This window comes from Mastomys coucha, unplaced genomic scaffold, assembly GCF_008632895.1.
Source record: "Mastomys coucha isolate ucsf_1 unplaced genomic scaffold, UCSF_Mcou_1 pScaffold22, whole genome shotgun sequence".
Lineage (NCBI taxonomy): Eukaryota > Metazoa > Chordata > Mammalia > Rodentia > Muridae > Mastomys > Mastomys coucha.
Genome location: NW_022196905.1, coordinates 60,123,944 through 60,141,826, shown reverse-complemented (window position 1 = coordinate 60,141,826; position 17,883 = coordinate 60,123,944). Strand labels below are relative to the sequence as shown.

Here is a 17,883-nt window from a genome sequence, read left to right as displayed (position 1 = left end):
AGAGATTTTTCTTCTTCATCACATTACAGATGAGAGCTTATGGCAAAGATCCAGAATTCAGGCCTTTAAAAATAGCTCTTAAAGCTAATGACCTAATGGCCATCAGCCCCATAATCTAATGTCCCCCTGGGGGGCTTTGTAGCACTTTTCACATGCATTGTATATATTGCAACCTTTTTGAGGAAGACTTGACAACGTCTCAAAAACCATAAAATGTTGGGTTTTCTTTGATGTAGCAATTTTACCCCTGGGAGTTTGTCCTAAAAAAAAGTGGTGAGGAAAAAGGGAAGATTTATGCTCAGTATTGTTCATCTTAAGTTGATTTATAATAGCTTAAAAAAGTAGAAACATCCCCAAATGGCCAAAAAAAGAAATACGCAAGTAATTTATTGTACAACCATATGCGGGAAAGGTTATATAGCCATCAAAATAGCATTTTTCAAAGAATTACTTAACAGCATAGGGAAATCCTCATGATCAAGGTCAAGGAAGAATAAAAGGTAGAACTGGTATATTTAATAACCTTGACCATGCCATTTATATCATAAGTTTAAATGAACACACAGAGGAAATCCCGGGCTGCAAGCTACAATACAATACAGAGCAGACGATCACATGTGCTTTGGTTTTCTCATTTAAAAAAAATTAAATTTCATACAACATAAATATTAAAATTCAGTTCAGAAAATATGAAAAAATAAATTGATTACTGGTGCTGTGGAGTCTCAGCTAGGGGCCTTCTGCAGTTCCAGCTAAGCCAACAAGAATGATTAGACACGCCTGGTTCCTCATTGTCTTCTGCTGTCTAGCCTCATCGCTGGTGTAGAGGAATACTGTGCCGGTGAGGGCCATGTTTGAAAGGATCTGAAATTCTTACCTGAGTCAAATTAGTAGAGATTTTCTTAATCTATACAATCCTTGACATACCAATTGTCCCGCTACTGCACACAACTGCATTTTGGACCCAGAATAAGACTGTCTAACCTCACTGAATGGCAGCAAGCCACAGGGAGCGCCTCCCTGCTCCTTGGAAGACTGTTGCCTGCCTCTTCTCTCAACACCTTAATTCCTGGAAGCCTTTGTCTTAGATGTTCTTAACTATCCTAAGGCTCACTAAGTCTTTCCCCTCTCTTCATCCAAAGTCCTCTCTAACTAGACAGCAAAATGAAAACATGCACTTCCAGGCCAAACTTGAATCAATTCACTTCAGCCTGATATATCCCTCACTATTATGTAAGGCTGAAACCACATTCCTCTGCCGTGGTTTTTCTTTCCAAACGTGCTACCAGGAGACTCACTTTCTGCCGCCAGAAAAACCTTATCTCAGAGGTCCTTTTTATTTACCTCCCTGTCAAATTCCATATTACTCCAGATCACTCATGATTTACCTCTGGGAATGAAAGCATCTCATGTTTCCTTTGCTCTTGTTCAGAGACTAGGATTGGAGGCTAGCGGCTGTAGCTCGATGGTAAAGCACATATCTAAGCAAACCTAAAGTCCTGGGTTTAATCCTGGTCACCAAGAAACAAAACCAAAACCAACCAACCAACCAAACAAACAAACAAACAAACAAAAAAACCAAAAACAACAGCAAGTACTATGGTAAGTTATGGAATATACTATTTTTTTACAGAGAAATAAAGAATAAATCAAATTCCACTGGGAATCTATTGAAATCCACTGTCCAACTGAATTATGAAGGTGTTTTGTTTTGTTTTGTTTTGTTTGCCTCCTGTAGCTCTAACTCTGCCAAACTGTGTATTTCTATAAGAACTTGAGCACAGCACTCGGCAGATCATCTCTTATCTGTGTTGGTTTTAGTAACTTTGTGAGTGGAGCTGATGCAGCCGTCAGACACTTCCCACCCTCAGGAGAAGTTCAGCAGAGATGCTGAACTCCAGTTGCCTCTCACACACTCAGCATCCACAGCCCTCTCTTCCACATGCTCCTCCTTCCTCTGCATGAACAATACAACCAGCTAACACATCTAAGAACACCATCACTTCGTATTCACGCAGTGGGAGACATCCTCAGAGATGAGGATATCTTCCATGTCGGCCCACTTCTGTTCACCTATAAATTCCAGGTAGTTCTAACATGTCTTCTAGGGATTTCAGACTTGTATGTGTGCTGTATAAGGGTAGAGATGACTGTTTAAGCATGGAAAGTTTCCATTCTTGACATGGAGCCAGAAAGCAGTCACCTACTTCCCCTTTCCTATCAAGCCAGGCTCTCCTTTGGCCATCCACTATGAACCATGTCATTACCTGACATAATATAGCCTTGGGAAATCCATTCCACACTCTATGGTTAAATGCATTATCCCTCCTGCTTTCTCAAACCCTTCTAATGAAGTGGTCTTTGAGGGTCATAAATATCCAACCTTTCATAGCGGCTGCCTTCTATGTTCCCTGCCTCCAAAGCCAGTCAAATTCTTACTGAGACTCTAGGCTTCTCCCATCCCCCTCAACAAATAATCCAATGCAGACCTCTCTCCCCATGCTTCCTGTGGGATACACTCTGCTGATTTTCAGATATCCTGGCTGCTGGTGCTGGAGAAATTTGAGATGGTCATGATTGGCACTGTGACCTCTCCAGCACAGGTTTCATGTGTTCAACCTCTCTGCCCTGCTCTGGAGACAGGTCTCTCCTCCTTGACAAGCCTTTCCATTTCTATAATCCAAGATTTCATCTTCTTCAGCTTCTCATCAAAATTCACCTTCTTCCCAACCATGGCCATCTCTTTTTCCTTTGAACAAAAACATCCTTGCCCTAAGCAATACCCCCCTCCATGCATGATGTGGCTCCCTCACGTTGAAATTGTTACCTGCCTCCATGATTCCCCATCTCTTGTGCCCTTAAGAACTGCCCCTACTTAGTCTATTTCCTCCTTCCTACTCTATCCTATCCAGATCTGACTTCAGTTTTCACCATGTGCTGTGCATGTTCAAAGAGTTGACCATCATGCCTTGCTAATCCTAGGACACCTCCCAGCTCTTGCCGTGGTTAACTCTTTTTTTTTTTTTTAATTTTAATTAAAAAACATATACATGGGAAACGCTTTTTTACAATATGAAGTCACATATATATCTTTATAGTGTTTGTATACCTGGTACCTAAGAAAGTAAAAAAAAAAAAAAAAAAGCATCAAATTTCTTGGACCTGCAATCATGAGTAGATCTGAGTCATTTGATGTGGATGCTGGGAACCAAACTTAGATAGCACTGAAAAAACAGTCCAGGTCCAAACTATGTCATATAATATATGAGATGACGATGTTCCATTACTCCTTCTGTTTTTTAAAAGTGGTAAAAATCTCCACTGTGACCACATGGTCACATAGTTAACTCTTTACATGCCACCGGCACAGCTCATAACCATATCGCCTCTTTAGATAATTTCCTTCTTATTGACAGTACAGTGTTCCACTTCCCAGTATATCTCTCCTCCCTTTTCTCAGCTTTCCACTGAGTTATATCCACCCCATTTCTCAAATGACCATTTTCCCCCAAGTCATACCTCATGGTCAATTACATTGTCTGTTCTGTTCTTGGACAGTGCCATTCACCTCTGTGTCACCAACATTTCCTTATTAAATATTATTGATTCTTGAGGTCTTCTTGTCCAGAGCTACTTATTGGACATCCTCAATGCTACAAAACGTGCAGAGCAGGGTCACTGTGACATCCTCAGCTTCCCTTGGTATATAGGGTTCAACACCACAATTTACTCCTCTAAAACTGACGGCCCCAGGCATAAGCACACAAACCAAAATAAATAAGGATATATAGCCCTTCAAGTGCAAAATCCCTCAAGTAAAAGAGGACCAAGTAGAACAAATGTGCCTGCTGAGGAGCCAGGCTCCCTCTAGTGAGCAGGTTATTTCTACTGGTAAAGCATTGAGGCTTGAGAGTCTGCCTAACGTTTAGGTTGTAGTTGGATAACATATCATCATATCTCAAACCGTCTTGATCCTTATCTCTAGTCATTTGCATAGCAAGATATAGTGGTGATAGCCAGAGACTGGTTGTTTGGTTTTCAGATTTGTTTTTTATCACAGGTTTCAATTGCATGTTATAATACGTTGTCCAGGGCAGGCCTTCCCAATCTCTAGTCCTACTTCCAAGGAGAAGGAACTCCCTTAGAATAAGGTCGCCAGGTATTTTTTTCTGCCACCTTGCTCCTGAGTTATCAGTGTTGTGTTCTGAGGAAGAAATCAGGCATGCTCTGTTGAGCCCCTTCCTCAGCTTCTGACAAGAGCTAGGTTTTCTCTTTTCCTAAACATAATATGTTTTACAGGAGATTCTTTCTGGGGCTTGGAGAGTAGACTAGCTTAGTCCAGAGTGAATCAGTAGCAAGCACGTTTGCAGCAGACCAAAGCCATGGCTTCACTAAGAAAATGAAGCTAAGTAGGGGTGTCTCACACGCATGAGGACTACTATAAATCTAAGGGTGCACAGAAAGCTCTTTTTGATCCCTTAACTAACTCTAACTCCTTCACCTCCCAATACAGGTATCAGACATCAGGAGAAATGGACCAGTTCTTCAACATCAACGCTGGCTTGGGTTCAGGGTATTTATTCAGTCGATTCTCAACTTCCCTTCCTTGGTAATTTCTACAGCCTTAAGAGGCAAAAACTCAGTTTGTGGAATCTTTCTCCCTGACATTCTATGGTTACTTTCGTTGCCCCACAGTTGGGAGGCCAGCAGAAAGAAACATTGGAAACAAACAGACCAAAAAAGAATAGAAATGTTCTCCAAGGAGTAAAGATAGGCACCTAACCTGCTCCTCACCTGAGCTGGGCGGTGGCTAACTAACCAGCTGAAAGACCCAGAAATAAATCCACACGATTGCTTGCACTCAGTTTCAAAGTTAAGCAACCTTTCTTGCTTACTATCTGCAGGGATTGCCAGTATCCAGGCTTGTAGCCCCGCTGTATTTTATGACAAAGAAGACAACTTACATTTGCTTATACCCAACGACATTCACAGACATTCCATCAACATGTTGGCCCATTTTTAACATCATATTTTTCTTATTCACGCTCTCTGAAGGAACGCCAGAAGAAATAATCTATTTTAGAGTGCTTTTCTAGCATGGGTGTTGGAGGAAATTTAGATCCTAAATAAGTAAAACATTATGTCACCATAATGTCATGAACACTCACTCTGCTTATATGGATCAGATCCACGACACCCCATCACAAGTGACAGCCACAATCCTTGGGTTGTGATACTGGTGTATGGGGCAGGGCGGGCAGGGAGATGGCTCAATGGGTAAAGCTTTGCCATGCAAGTATGAAGATAGCCCTTTGGATTCCCACCTTCCATGTAAATGCTGTGTGGCTGTGGCAGCTCATCTACATTATCCCAGTGTTAAGGAGGCAGAGATAGAGGATCCTTAGAGCAGCTGGCCTGAGTAGAGTAAGAGATTAACTGAATCAGAGAGATCTGTGTCCCAGTTAGAAACCCTGCTTCAGTGTATATAGTAGAGTAATTGAGACAGATAACCAGTGCCAAGCCCACTGGAACACGAGTATGTCTACACACACACATGCACACATGCACACACGCACGCACATGCGTACACACTAACAAGCTCACCCTTTCCAGGGTGAGGGATTAAAGCTACCTTCAAGTTATAGTACCTATTGTGATAGGTAAGTAAGTGATTGGTAAGTTTCCTTTGTGGTGAGCTTATCAATCCATTGTGCTTTTGGTGTCAATACTGGACCTTTGACCATTTGTTCCTGAAACATCATTTGATGGCCCATTCAGTAAATGTTAGAGCTGCAGGGCTGCAGATGTTATGCAGGAAGGTAGGTAAGTCATCCCATTAATAGAACTAACAGTAACAGAGACCACCCAAAATATGTGTGCCGTTGCTCTTTTGATCTATTAATCTTAAAATACATTCATTTAATATTACCTTATGAACATCATAATATGGAAAGAAATCAATGCATAGGAAAGTTAAGTTACTTTATTTTTTTCTTTAATTAAAAAAAAATTATGTGTATGGCTGTTTAGCCTGCCTACAGACATGTACTCACCAACGTGTACCATGAGGTCCTAGGGCTAGATATGAAGTCAGGGGAGAGCACTGGATCCCCTGGAACTAGAATCCAGGTGTCTGTAGATACTGGGAATCAAACCCGAGTCCTCTAGGAGAACAGCAACTGCTCTTAGCCTCTGAGCTTCTCTCCAGCCCTGTGTGAGGTTGGTTACTTTAGAATGCACACACAGTGAGTAGGTAGGACAAGATCCAAACACTGCTTGGCTTACCCTTAACATGGTGTTCTCTACACCGCCTCCTTGTGCATATCCATCCACTTTTGGATTGTTAGGGTACTCAGTGGTGCTGAACTTGGATGAAGGGCAAATGAGTCTGAGCAAGGAGAGGGATTTTACAAATTGCTTTGGTGGGAGAGTCAGGGTGCCTAGAAGAGCAATTGAAGCTAGAAGGAGCAACACTGGATGGAATCTAAAGATGTCAGTGGTTGAGACCACACAATGGGAGCTGTCCAGCTGCAGCCATGAGGAAGGGGCTCAGTGTCCCCAGCCAGTGCAATGACAAGCCAGTGCAGAGACTCATAGCCGTGCCTGCTTCTCCTTTCATCCCATCTGGGACTTGGATCACTACGCTTAGCACTTGAAGATGGAGGGGCTCACCATGCTAAACATGTTAGCCATAACAGGTACACGGACCTTATAAAACACCTTGCAGTTCCTTTAAGAGAACTTTCTTCCTTAAAAAAGCTGATTGGGCTAGGTATGGTAGCACTTTCAGCACTAGCAACACAGAGGCAGGTAGATCTCTGTAAGTTCAAAGCCAGCCTGGTCAACATTGTGAGTTCCAGGCAAATCAAGGCTATAGAGCAAGACCTTATCACAAAACAAAAAAAGCTGAACAGTGATTTCACTATGACACTGGAGAAATTCTATTTGGAACAGGGAAAACGGACATGGAAACAGCCAGAGATAGGAATATCCTTTCTGTGAGGTGAACCACTTCTAACCTGCTTTCCTAGGAGGTTAGCCCATGATAGAAAGTCAGAAGCCAGGAAAGTCTGACTCCTCTGGTTGGTCTTTGCTGAGGAAAGAATGGGGACAGGTGTAAATAAAAGTCAGTGCAAGATCACATGGGTTCTTAGCCACTGTCGATGCAGCTTGAACACGTGTCACTCACAGCAGAGTCAAGGTTGAACATGCAGACATGCCCTACTTGTATCCCTTACACCTATTTTTTTTCTTTAATTTATCCTTTAAGTAAATCAAATTTCCTAAAGACTCAATGCCTGGTGGTGGGAGCTTAGCATCCGTTGGGCCAGCTCTGTAGAAGCCACTGTGAAGTTTCGGGAGCAGAAATGTATTGCTTTCACAGAGGACAAATGGGATGTGGTCCTTCCCATTTTATTCCCTCACAGAACCAAGGTCAGATCTTAACCCTTTCATGCACTCAGTAAATACTTCTTGAAAAGTGTTCCCACGTTACCAACCCCAGTACCTGTATCTTTCACAGTAGTATTCTTGAACACAAAATGTTTATGCAGTGTTATGGCTTGGAGATAGATTATCTCCCAAAAGCCTTATGTGTGGGAGTGCTTGATCTTCAGGTGGTGGATCATATCACAAAGAGGTAGCTGGATCAGGAAGCCTCTGGCCCAATGAGTGGACTATCTTGTTCATGTGCTCATTATTTAATGATACCAGACAATGAAAACCAGGAGGGAGATCCTGGTTGGAAGAAGCAGATGGCTGGGCGTGTGCCACTGAAGGGTGACTTGGCCCCCAGGCCCTTACTTCTTGGTGGCATGAGGTGAACAGTGGACTTTCCCACCACCATGGTTTTCTCCCTTACCTTATACCTAAAACAATAGTTCCAGCTAACTCTGAACTGAAACCATGAGCCAGACTAAATCTTTTGTCGCTCCTGGGCATAGCTCCTGTGCAGGGAGGGAAGTAGGCACATTGCTCTTCATGGAATCAACAAACAGTGTTAGATCGCTGTGCAAGGGGTCACGGTAGTTACTTTACTTCTTGTCTACCCGAAGCATCTAGACATACCTGGGAGGAGGGAACCTATATTTAGGAATTGCTACCATCAGATTGGCCTGGTGGAATCCTGGTGGACAATCTTGGGGAATGTCAGTGAGCATTTTCTCAAATGCTAATATGTGTTAGAAGGCTCCTCCCAATGTGGGTGGTACCATGCTTGGGAAGTGAGCCCCAGTTGTGTAGGAAAGGTAGCTGAGCAAGCTAGGGGAAGCTAGCCAGTAAGCAGCATCCCTCAATGGCCTCTGCTTCCATTCCTGACTCCAGCTCCCTGCGCTGAGTCCCTGCCTAGGCTTCCCTCAGTGATGGATTGTAACCCGTAAGCCAAATAACCCCTTTCCTCTGCAAGTTGGTTTTAGTCAGTGTCTTATCACAGCAAGAGAAAAGCTCACCAATACAGCCAGGAAGGGGGATGTTGCTCTCGAAAGCACAGTTGCTTTGTTCAAGCCATCTGTATGCTGGGCTGCCTAGAAATTTCCCAAAATTCCTCAGTAAACTAAACAGATTATGGACTGGGGAGATGGCTCAGCGGTTCAAGGCTTACTAGAAAAGCACGAGGTTCAGGTCTCTGGAACCCATGTAAATGTCAGGTGGTTGTGATGGTCTGACTATGATTCTAGCCTCAGAAGACACAGATAGCAGCTCTCCTGAGCAAGCTGCCTCGAAAGACCATATCGGGGCCCTCTGGGTTTGATTAAGAGACCTGCCTCATTGAATCAGCAGAAGAGTGAAGGAAAATGACTCCCAACCCCAATCTCAGGTCCCCACAATGCACATATACCAATGTTCATGCACACCCATGTACTCATGCCTCCACATATGTAAATATGCACACCTATATGCAGCACACACTTGAAAATATTTTTTAAAAAACCATTCAGACTAAAATCAATGGAAGAAAGAAATTTGCTATCTTTCTGGTGTCTTTCAGTATAATTAATTTAATTCTGCTGTTTGGCATAAGAAAAATATTAAAATGTATCAACTGTTTAAATTTGAGGGAAGCTCCCTTCACTTTGTAAGCTAGCTACAGGGCTGGAGAGATGGCTCAGCAGTTAAGAGTTGACTGCTCTTCCAGAGGTCCTGAGTTCAATTCCCAGCAACCACATGGTGGTTCACAACCATCTGTAATGGGAACTGATGCCCTCTTCTGGTGTGTCTGAAGACAGCTACAGTGTACTCACATAAAATAAATAAATCTTATTTTTAAAAAAGCTAGCTGTAAAGATTTGATTGCATAATTCCATATATCTTGGAAAGGAATATTGTGCATAGATAGGACACACAGGACAACAATGATGATATTAGGTGATGTTTTCTGAGTGCCTATTGTGTGCCCATATAGTGCGAGCCACTTGGTATATGTCACATCTTCTCCATGCAATAGTTCCTTGACTGTATTGCCACTAGGCTTTGCAGATCAAGGACAGTAAAGATCATAAAGCTTCTGTGACCTAACACTGTCACAGAGCTGGAAGGTGACATTACTAAGAACTACACAGTAATAGTTTGACCCAATCCTAGTAACAGTACATGAGTCTTCTGCATGAAAGCACAGAAGTTGAAGTTTATGTAACAATCTATCCTTGTTAAGATCAGTATAGCTCAGTTTAATCTAGTTAGGTTTTAAGGGAAAACAGTTCAGTGCGTAAGGAGATTACAGCTCAATCACAATGACTTGACTTCTTATTCTCAGAACCTATAGAAAACCTCAGACCCCAGTGCTTATGGTTAAGATGGGCAGACCCCAAGGGTTCACAGGCCAGTCAGTGAGCTCCAGATTCATTGAGAGACCCTGTCTCACAAAATAAAAGAGAGATGAACTCTCACTCTCTCTGTCTCTCTCTCTCATATACACATACACACTTTAAAAAATAAAAACTAATCTTTATCATAAAACAAGATAAAAGTAGACAATGATTGTTGTGATTATAAAAAGATAAAGGGATATTAAGATATGTTCTGTGGGGGTGTGATGAGGTATGGGGGAAGGGAGTGTCTCCAGTGGAGTGGACCCATGTCAAGGCATCCCTTCCCCCGAGGGACTAGCTATACAGTATTGTATAGAATAGAGTTTATTCAGGGCATGAGGAGGGGAGTTAAGAGGGTAGTAGAGAAAAAGAGAGAGAGAAAGAGAGAGAGAGAGAGAGAGAGAGAGAGAGAGAGGGAGACGGAGAAGGAGAAGGAAAAGGAGAAGGAGAAGGAGAAGAAGAAGAAGAAGAAGAAGAAGAAGAAGAAGAAGAAGAAGAAGAAGAAGAAGAAGAAGAAGAAGATGACGAAGAAGAAGAAGAAGAAGAGAGGAAAGGAGAGGAGAGGAGAGGAGAAGAGAGGAGAGGAGAGGAAGGAAGGAGAGGGGAGGGGAGGGGAGGGGAGGGAAGGAGAGGGGAGGGGAGAGGAGAAAAGAGAAGAGAAGAGAAGAGAGGAGAAAAGAGAAGAGAAGAGAAGAGAAGAGAAGAGAAGAGAAGAGAAGAGAAGAGAAGAGAAGAGAAGAGAAGAGAAGAGAAGAGAAGAGAAGAGAAGAGAAGAGAAGAGAAGAGAAGAGAAGAGAAGAGAAGTAGAGGCCGGCCATGATCATGTTGAATGGGGATGGCAGGGTGGAAGGGGATGGGGAGAGATGGGGAGCAAGAGAGCAAGAGGCAAAAGAGAGAGGAGGGGGCAAGCAGCCCCTTTTATAGTGGGCCAGGCCTACCTGGCTGTTGCCAGTTAACTGTGGGGATGGAGTCCAGACAGAATAACAACAGTGATCATGGAGCAACATCTCATGTCAACCTTCAGCTCCCACATACGTGTGAACACTCATCTGTGTGCACTCTCGTGTACATATGCACACCCACACACATTCAAGTTTAAGAATAGAGAATAACTAAATCAGGTGAAGAAGAGTGGAGGAAGATTCTCTGGTTGCCATAGGTGCATGCATGGGTCTGCACACCTGGACATGAATGTATACTCATGTGTATAACACACATGGAAAAAAAACCAATACACTTAGAAATGCTGTAATGGAGAAACTAAGTCCTTTTTATAACCCCCCTACCCAACATGATGACACAACTCATTCCATTTCAGAGATCCTTCTAAAAACAGTTCTGATATCGATAGTGCAGAACAGAACGGGCAACTCTCCCAGGGCCTCATTCCCTGCTATCTGCCCAAATAAGGTAGCAGGGAATCACACATCTGCCCCGCAGAATCAGATACAGCAACTCACACTTACTCCCAGGCTTTGGACACACTTTCCAAACTCACCATTTCTTCACCAATAACTATAGCCAAAGTGACTGTGCCTTACCCCAGATCATAGGAGGTAACAATGTGGAATTTTGCTGTTTGCTACTGACCAGCACCCTTGGCTGAGAATGTAGACTATACTTTTGGGGCAGGCTGGTGGGATCCATGCTAATTTTTGATAGAGCAACATTACCGCCTCTCTATTTTAGCATTTCACCAGAATTGTTATGCTAACACCAGGCTCCCAGACAGTTCCTCTTTCCTTTCACTTCCAGATAGAAACTTGATTAATGGACACATTTAGCCTTGTTTAACTGCTACCAGAGACAAGGGAGAGTCAAACATACCACTTAGAAAGTCTCTGGCTTATTATCACTTTGAAAAGGAGAAAACAACATTTCTTATCCAGTCCCTTAACTGGTGGCAAGATGAGGTAGTTTTACAGGAAGTTTACAGGAAGTCTGGACTGGAACGTGAGGAAGCCCACCACATGCAAAGTTAAGGAGTGGTTTTTAGAGCCCCAAGACTCTGCCTGTGACTTCATGCCGCTTTGGCTACTTTTGAAAGTAGCTCAGAAGTCACAGAGCAGAAGGAAAAGTAAAGGCAAACCTTAAGCCACACAGCAACCCCGATGTCTGTGAGGAGGGCGAGGTCGCTGGGAGCAGGGGACTGCCAGAGTCCTCTCCAGACAGGACGGGGTCTTCAAGGCCCCTGGGGAGATGTCTGTGGGTTCTCAAATGCCATTTCGGGAAAATGCTTACCGAAGTGCGTGCTCTTGTGACATCCCTCAATTTCTTCACAGTGTAATTACGAGGCTTAAAGTATAGGAGTGGTGGGTAATTTCCCCAGCTTCTCTCCCTAAGTCTCTTGTTGATTAAATTCTTGGTAGACACTTGGAATCCACCATTGTAGGAAATTTATAGTACATCCCTCTCCTCCTTCCCCCGTCTCTCTCTCTCTCTCTCTCTCTCTCTCTCTCTCTCTCTCTCTCTCTCTCTCTCTCTCTCTCTCTCTCTGACTCTCATTTTCCTTTTTCTCCCTTTTTCTCTTCTTTTTGTGCCCAGGAGAAGGAACTTAAGATCAAGAGGTATTTAAAGAAATCATATAAACTAATTTTCATATAGCAATGGTAAGCACATATTTCCCCTTGAAATACTCACACAAGACTTGAAGCCCCAGACGGATTTACAGCCTTTTCCTCCAAACCATCCCCACGAGTGCCATGACTATACATTCTAATGAGCTCTTTTACATTCCACTCATGTACCGCCAGCCTCAAAGAACCTGAATGTCCTTGCTGTTTATGAACAAGCCCTGACTCACCAAGATTTACAAAGCAATCAGTGGTACAGAACTAGATTTTTCTACCTATAGAGAATTCCATGCAGTTCTGAGAAAAAATAAAAAACACAGCACACGAAGGAAGACTACATTTAAAATATAACATTCCCTACCTGTTGAAAGAACTAGAAAGAGATAACTCCCCACAAAGAGCTTTGTGGTATGTTGGAACAGCACTGTTTCCAGTCCTTTCCCAGAGAGGTTTGATCAAACAATACAGGGCCAGGAAGAGTCTGGCACCTTCTATAGATGTACGTCATGTCTTGGATCTGCTCATGGGTCTGAACTCCTGGGACAGAAAGGGAGTCATAATTGATTTGTGCCCAAATCTAAGAATGGTAACAGAAAGGGGGGTGCATGAGAATGGAGTGTTGGGAGAGGTAACTCCGTTTGAGAAAGGAGTAGACTGGGGTCTTCACATATGTGCATTTACCTCCAGAGCCTGTTTGACCAGGAATGGGGCTCAGATTTTTCTTGTGCCTTTACTTTGGTCAGTCTTGTGTGGCCTTGAAAACTCTCCAGTGGAGTGGCATAATCCTCATGTGTTGTAGGAACTCAGACACAGTCAGTAGGAAAAGGTGTCTGTGATGGGGAGGGCTCAGGGAGAATTTACAGGCCTGTGCAGGGACCCCCTGGAAGGCTGAGTATTGGGAATAGTCCCAGCTTGATGGCTGAGAAGGAAGGGTGGCCTTTAAAGGAAAATAAGTCCTTAAGAAAATGAAGAATCCTGATGAGGTGGATGGGCTGAGAGCCACACAGGGGGACCATACAGAGGGAAGGTAATGCCACATAGGGATTGAGCAATATAGCCCTCCTGTAGGAGGCAGCAATGTATCTTTTTGCCTCAGGGTATAGGTTTAAGGTCTGGGAAGGATGGTAAGTAGATAGGGTTACCATGACTGGAGATAATGAAGAGCTGTGACGCGCCTACTAGAGAGTCACAAGTGTACCTCAGAGAGAACTATGGAGAGGGAGGAACTGGAGAGATGCAGACAGGCTCGGGAAAGGGGAAAGCGGAAGAACAGAGCTAATGAGTTTTGTAGACCGACAGGAAGGAGATGATGTTGAGGGGAGGGCCAGCACCTGTGACAATGACAGGCTTCAGTGGGGGCCTTCCCCAAGGGCATTCTAGAAGAAGGGCAGATCAAGATCCAGAGGGTAGGAGCCTTCTTCCTACAGGTGTACTGGAGACAGGGCACAAGCTGCAAGAATGTCTGAAGAAAAATGAAGAAGGCTGTAGAGAGCCGACAAGGGTCACTGGAAGCTAGACTTCCAATTCATGCTTAGCATGCTCTATTAGTAACGGGAGCATGGGCATATTATTACAGTCTGCAACTGTTAAAGAATTCTCTTAAAAAGCAAATAATGAAGTCTGCCTCCTCTACCCACTCTCCCAACCCTCTCCATCCTTCAAAACTAGTCTAACAAACAAGATAAAAGCCACACAGATGAGGCCCTCTTGCATAACATAACACAAAACTCTATCTGGTTCATAAAGCTAGTTAAATACCCATTATCAGAGGGTGCCGGTGTGTTTATAGAACTGAGCATTTAAATGTAAAGTCCACACATTTTAACAAGAGCAGCTCTGACATACAACAGGAAGCCTCCTCTTAGCATTACAGTAACTCCATCACCCATGAGCTAGAATCAAGCTGCAGCATACTGAGGGAACAGATGGACAACGGTTTCTAACTTGCATAGAGTTTACTGTCTCAAGAGGAAAATCTCAGACACATCTTTCAGTAGGATGTGACTAACTGTACAGTAGGGAGCTGTACCGGGAGATGGGAGCCCACCCAAAGGGGACTTCAGAGAGGTGACATGAGCTAGGTCACCCTGAGGGTGGTCAGTCAAGTCAGGCTTGTCTCAATCTCTGAAGAGGGAAGGGATGTAAAGGAATGACCCTGGGAGGTGGGGAGACTGGGATAAAGGGACAGGAATAAGGCCAGGCAGGCCATTGGAAAGAATATGGATTATAGCCTACTGGGGAAGGAACCAATAAACTCCTAGCTGAGAGGAACCCCATCACTTTCCAGGCCACGTTCTTAGCCAATGGGTTCAATGGATCCCATGCCTGCTTTCAGGGAATGCCTTCAAGATCTAAGGCCAGTGCTTCTTAGGCCTGCCTTTACAGCCCCAAAGAGACAAGCTTTGAAGTTGTACAAAGGAATTACTGGTTGGTTTGTTGGTTTTTTTAAAAAGACTCTTTTAGAAAAGAATAAAGTGGCCTGCAGGTTGTCACCAACGTGTGAAAAGGTTTCCTAAAGGCAAGGGGTGCTTGCTGGTGATGTCCATTTGGTCTGATGTGTATGTAGCAGCTCTGCCTGAAGCTTTCAGGAAACTGATGCCAGACCCTAGGAGGCATCCCTGAGCTGCCCAGAAGCTCCAGCCCCACTAGGCCAGTGCAGGGCCACACATGGGCCAGGCCACCCTTCAGGGAAGTTAAGCGTTTGTATTGGTACCAGGATGGCTCTCAAGCTTTTATTAATGAGCCTCACAAATGAGGCCTGAACATAAGATCCTTACTGAATAGACTCCCTTAGGAGTTTACATTTGGGACCCTATTTCCCTCACCGAAGAATCCCTTTCAACTCTGTAGTGTGTGGAGAGAATTCTGGGAAATCAAAGTTTTTCATCATTCTATATTTCTAATGGTGTCTTAAGATCTCAGTGTTTGGAGGCGTGCTTGACCTAACATACTAGGCAGGCATGCTGCTGCTGATCTATGATCCCACCCCTTAAAACCAATTTGGTTCTGCTCCTAGATCTCACACACACAGGAGGTATAAATTTTAACAAAACAAACCCATTTATGTGCCCGTGCTTGATTTAGGGTTATTTATTGAAAGAAAAGGCATTAGTTAAAACTGCCTTATTCTCTCAGTTTATCAAATTATCCTACCCAAATGCTTGCAAATTCTCAGCATGTGGTTGAGTATGGCTGTGTTTTTATTAATGTACTACCTACACTGACTAATATACAGAGCTCCCTTGTATGATCCCCTTTTATAGGTCTCGAAACACAATTTTACACTTCTCTTAACTTTCACAACATTGTCGGCTCACGATGACTTACTGACACCAAGTTTCTAAGCACCGAGTATGAGGGGCTCCATAGTCACACATTACTATAGGGAAATGTGACTATTCTGCAACAGGCCACTCTGTGGCTGGGTTTGCAAAGTGGAAGAGAAGGAAGCTCTGTGGCCTGAGCTTTTCAAGCCATCACTATTCAATGCTAAAGACTGCCTGGATCCCTAAAGGAATTAGAAATCTATCCCAATAATAGTCATTAATAATAAAAATGGACAGGATAAATTCATGTTCAAAGGATATGGATGGCCTCTTTGGAAGCCACACTCTAAATGCTTTTTGCCTTGTTGGGTGAGATTTCCTGGGAAAAGTTGATCCTGGGGAGGATTTTGTAGACTATTATCAATGTCATACTCTGTCTTTCAGGACTCACCCACCCACATCAAATCCTTTTTATCTTGGGGAGGAAACTCAGGGCCTAATGCAAGTGCTCTACCAGTGAGCTCTATACCTAGTCACTTAAACAATTATCCTGATTTAGTTTGTCTCATTCCTACCAAGATTCCAAAGGCAAAAGAAGCCACATGGCAAAGAGAGAAATGCTTGGGCTTTGGTGTCAGAGTTCAAAGTCTGATGCAAATCCCATCTCAGCTGCCTCTTGGTACTTAATCCGAGTTTTCATTTCCTCAGCCATAAGTGGGTATGGATAATAAAACTCATCTGCCAGCAATTCCTAAGCAATATATGCAAAGTATCCAATGTCTTGTCTCCAGCACTTAAAAACTAGACGCTAATGTCATCTGGAGGCTGGTGGCACCATCTTGATGGGCCTGGTGTCCTTGGTGCCAAGTTGTCATATCTACATGGTTGATAGTTTTCAATAGCTATCTGGTTACCTTCTTACTTTTCTCATATCTTTGCTCAAATTAAACAAACCTGATTTTTTAAGAAAGTGAGTCTTTCTTCCTTTTACCCCAGCACTGCGTGCCCCTGCTTGTTGAATTTATTGCCTAGCATATATCCTGACCTTCCAACTCATTAGAACTGTGGGCTCCTCAAAGGCAGGTGTTTTATCTACTGAAGCTGTTGTGTTTATAAAAAAAATAAAAAGAGGGGGGATATGTTCTATGGAGATGTCACCAGTGAGGTGTGGGGGGAGGGGATGCCTCAGCAGGCCCATGCTGAGGCATTTCTTCCCTCTGAAGGACTAGCCACACAATGGTATAGTTACAGAATATAGTTAATTCAGGGCATGGGGAGGGGAGTTAAATGGGTAGTTGAGGCAGAGAAAGGCAGAGAGAAGGAGAGAATAGAGAAGTAGGGGCCGGCCATAACCATGTGGAGAGGAGTGAGAAGGGGATAGGGAGAGAGGAGGAACAAAGGGGCAAGAGGCAAGAGAGAGAAGCAGGAATGGGAGAGAGAGGAGGGGGCAAGCCACCCCCTTATAGGGCCAAGCCTACCTGGCCATTGCCAGGTAACCATGGGGAGGAGCATATCTGGCTGTTGCCAGGTAACTGTCGGGGTGGAGTCCAAACAGAATACCAATAAAAAGAAGTAGAGGAGTAGAGGCTGGCTGTGAGCATGTGGAGAGAGAGAGGGAAGGGAATGGGAAGAGAGGGGGAAGGGGACAGAGAGAGACCAAGAAGACAAGAGAGCAAGAGAGAAACAAGAGACCAAGAGAGCGATGAGGGGGCAAGCAGCCCCTTTTATAATGGGTCAGGCCTACCTGGCTGTTGCCAGGTAACTATGGGGTGGAGCTTAGACAGAATGCTAACAGATGCATTGCTAGTGCTTGGTGGATTCTTGATAATTGATGAAAATAAATGAAGAACTGAACGTACTTTGTATTTTGAATGTTGGGTCAGCCAGGGTGAGGCATTTTCAACATCTTCTCGTATCAGCAAATGAGAAAGGGAAACACCCCAAGCAACACTAATGGCGTGGCTAGAACCACTGGGAGAATTTCAGCTGGATCTCACCCAGGACACACCATACAATGTAAAGGACAGAAAGCATTCGTTGCCTGGAGTTAAGAATTTATCACACACTCTCACATCTGAAATGTTCCACAGCTTATGCCCATTAGGCAGCATGGAGGAAATGTTTGAACACTCCATGGAAGTGGAAGGGAACCTGCTAGATGAACGGATCTGCGATGTTGATCAAGTTCATAACATTCACCAGAAGGCTGCTTTTTTAATTTGTGAACAGTTTCCGCAT

The 17,883-nt window shown here is 43.7% G+C and overlaps 1 protein-coding gene across 12 annotated transcripts in view; it reads right to left on the bottom strand.

Annotated features, from left to right (window-relative positions):
• The window catches only part of Limch1 (LIM and calponin homology domains 1), a 308,356-nt gene that overhangs the window by 115,538 nt on the left and 174,935 nt on the right, over nt 1-17,883 (bottom strand). Inside the window, exon 1 of one of the 12 annotated variants that reach the window (XM_031342514.1) lies at nt 12,447-12,488. The exons of the other annotated variants lie outside the window; for them this stretch is intronic. The gene's annotated coding sequence lies outside the window, so the exon portion shown is untranslated. Of the gene's footprint in view, nt 1-12,446; nt 12,489-17,883 lie in introns of those variants that run through there. 12 annotated transcript variants of the gene reach the window in all.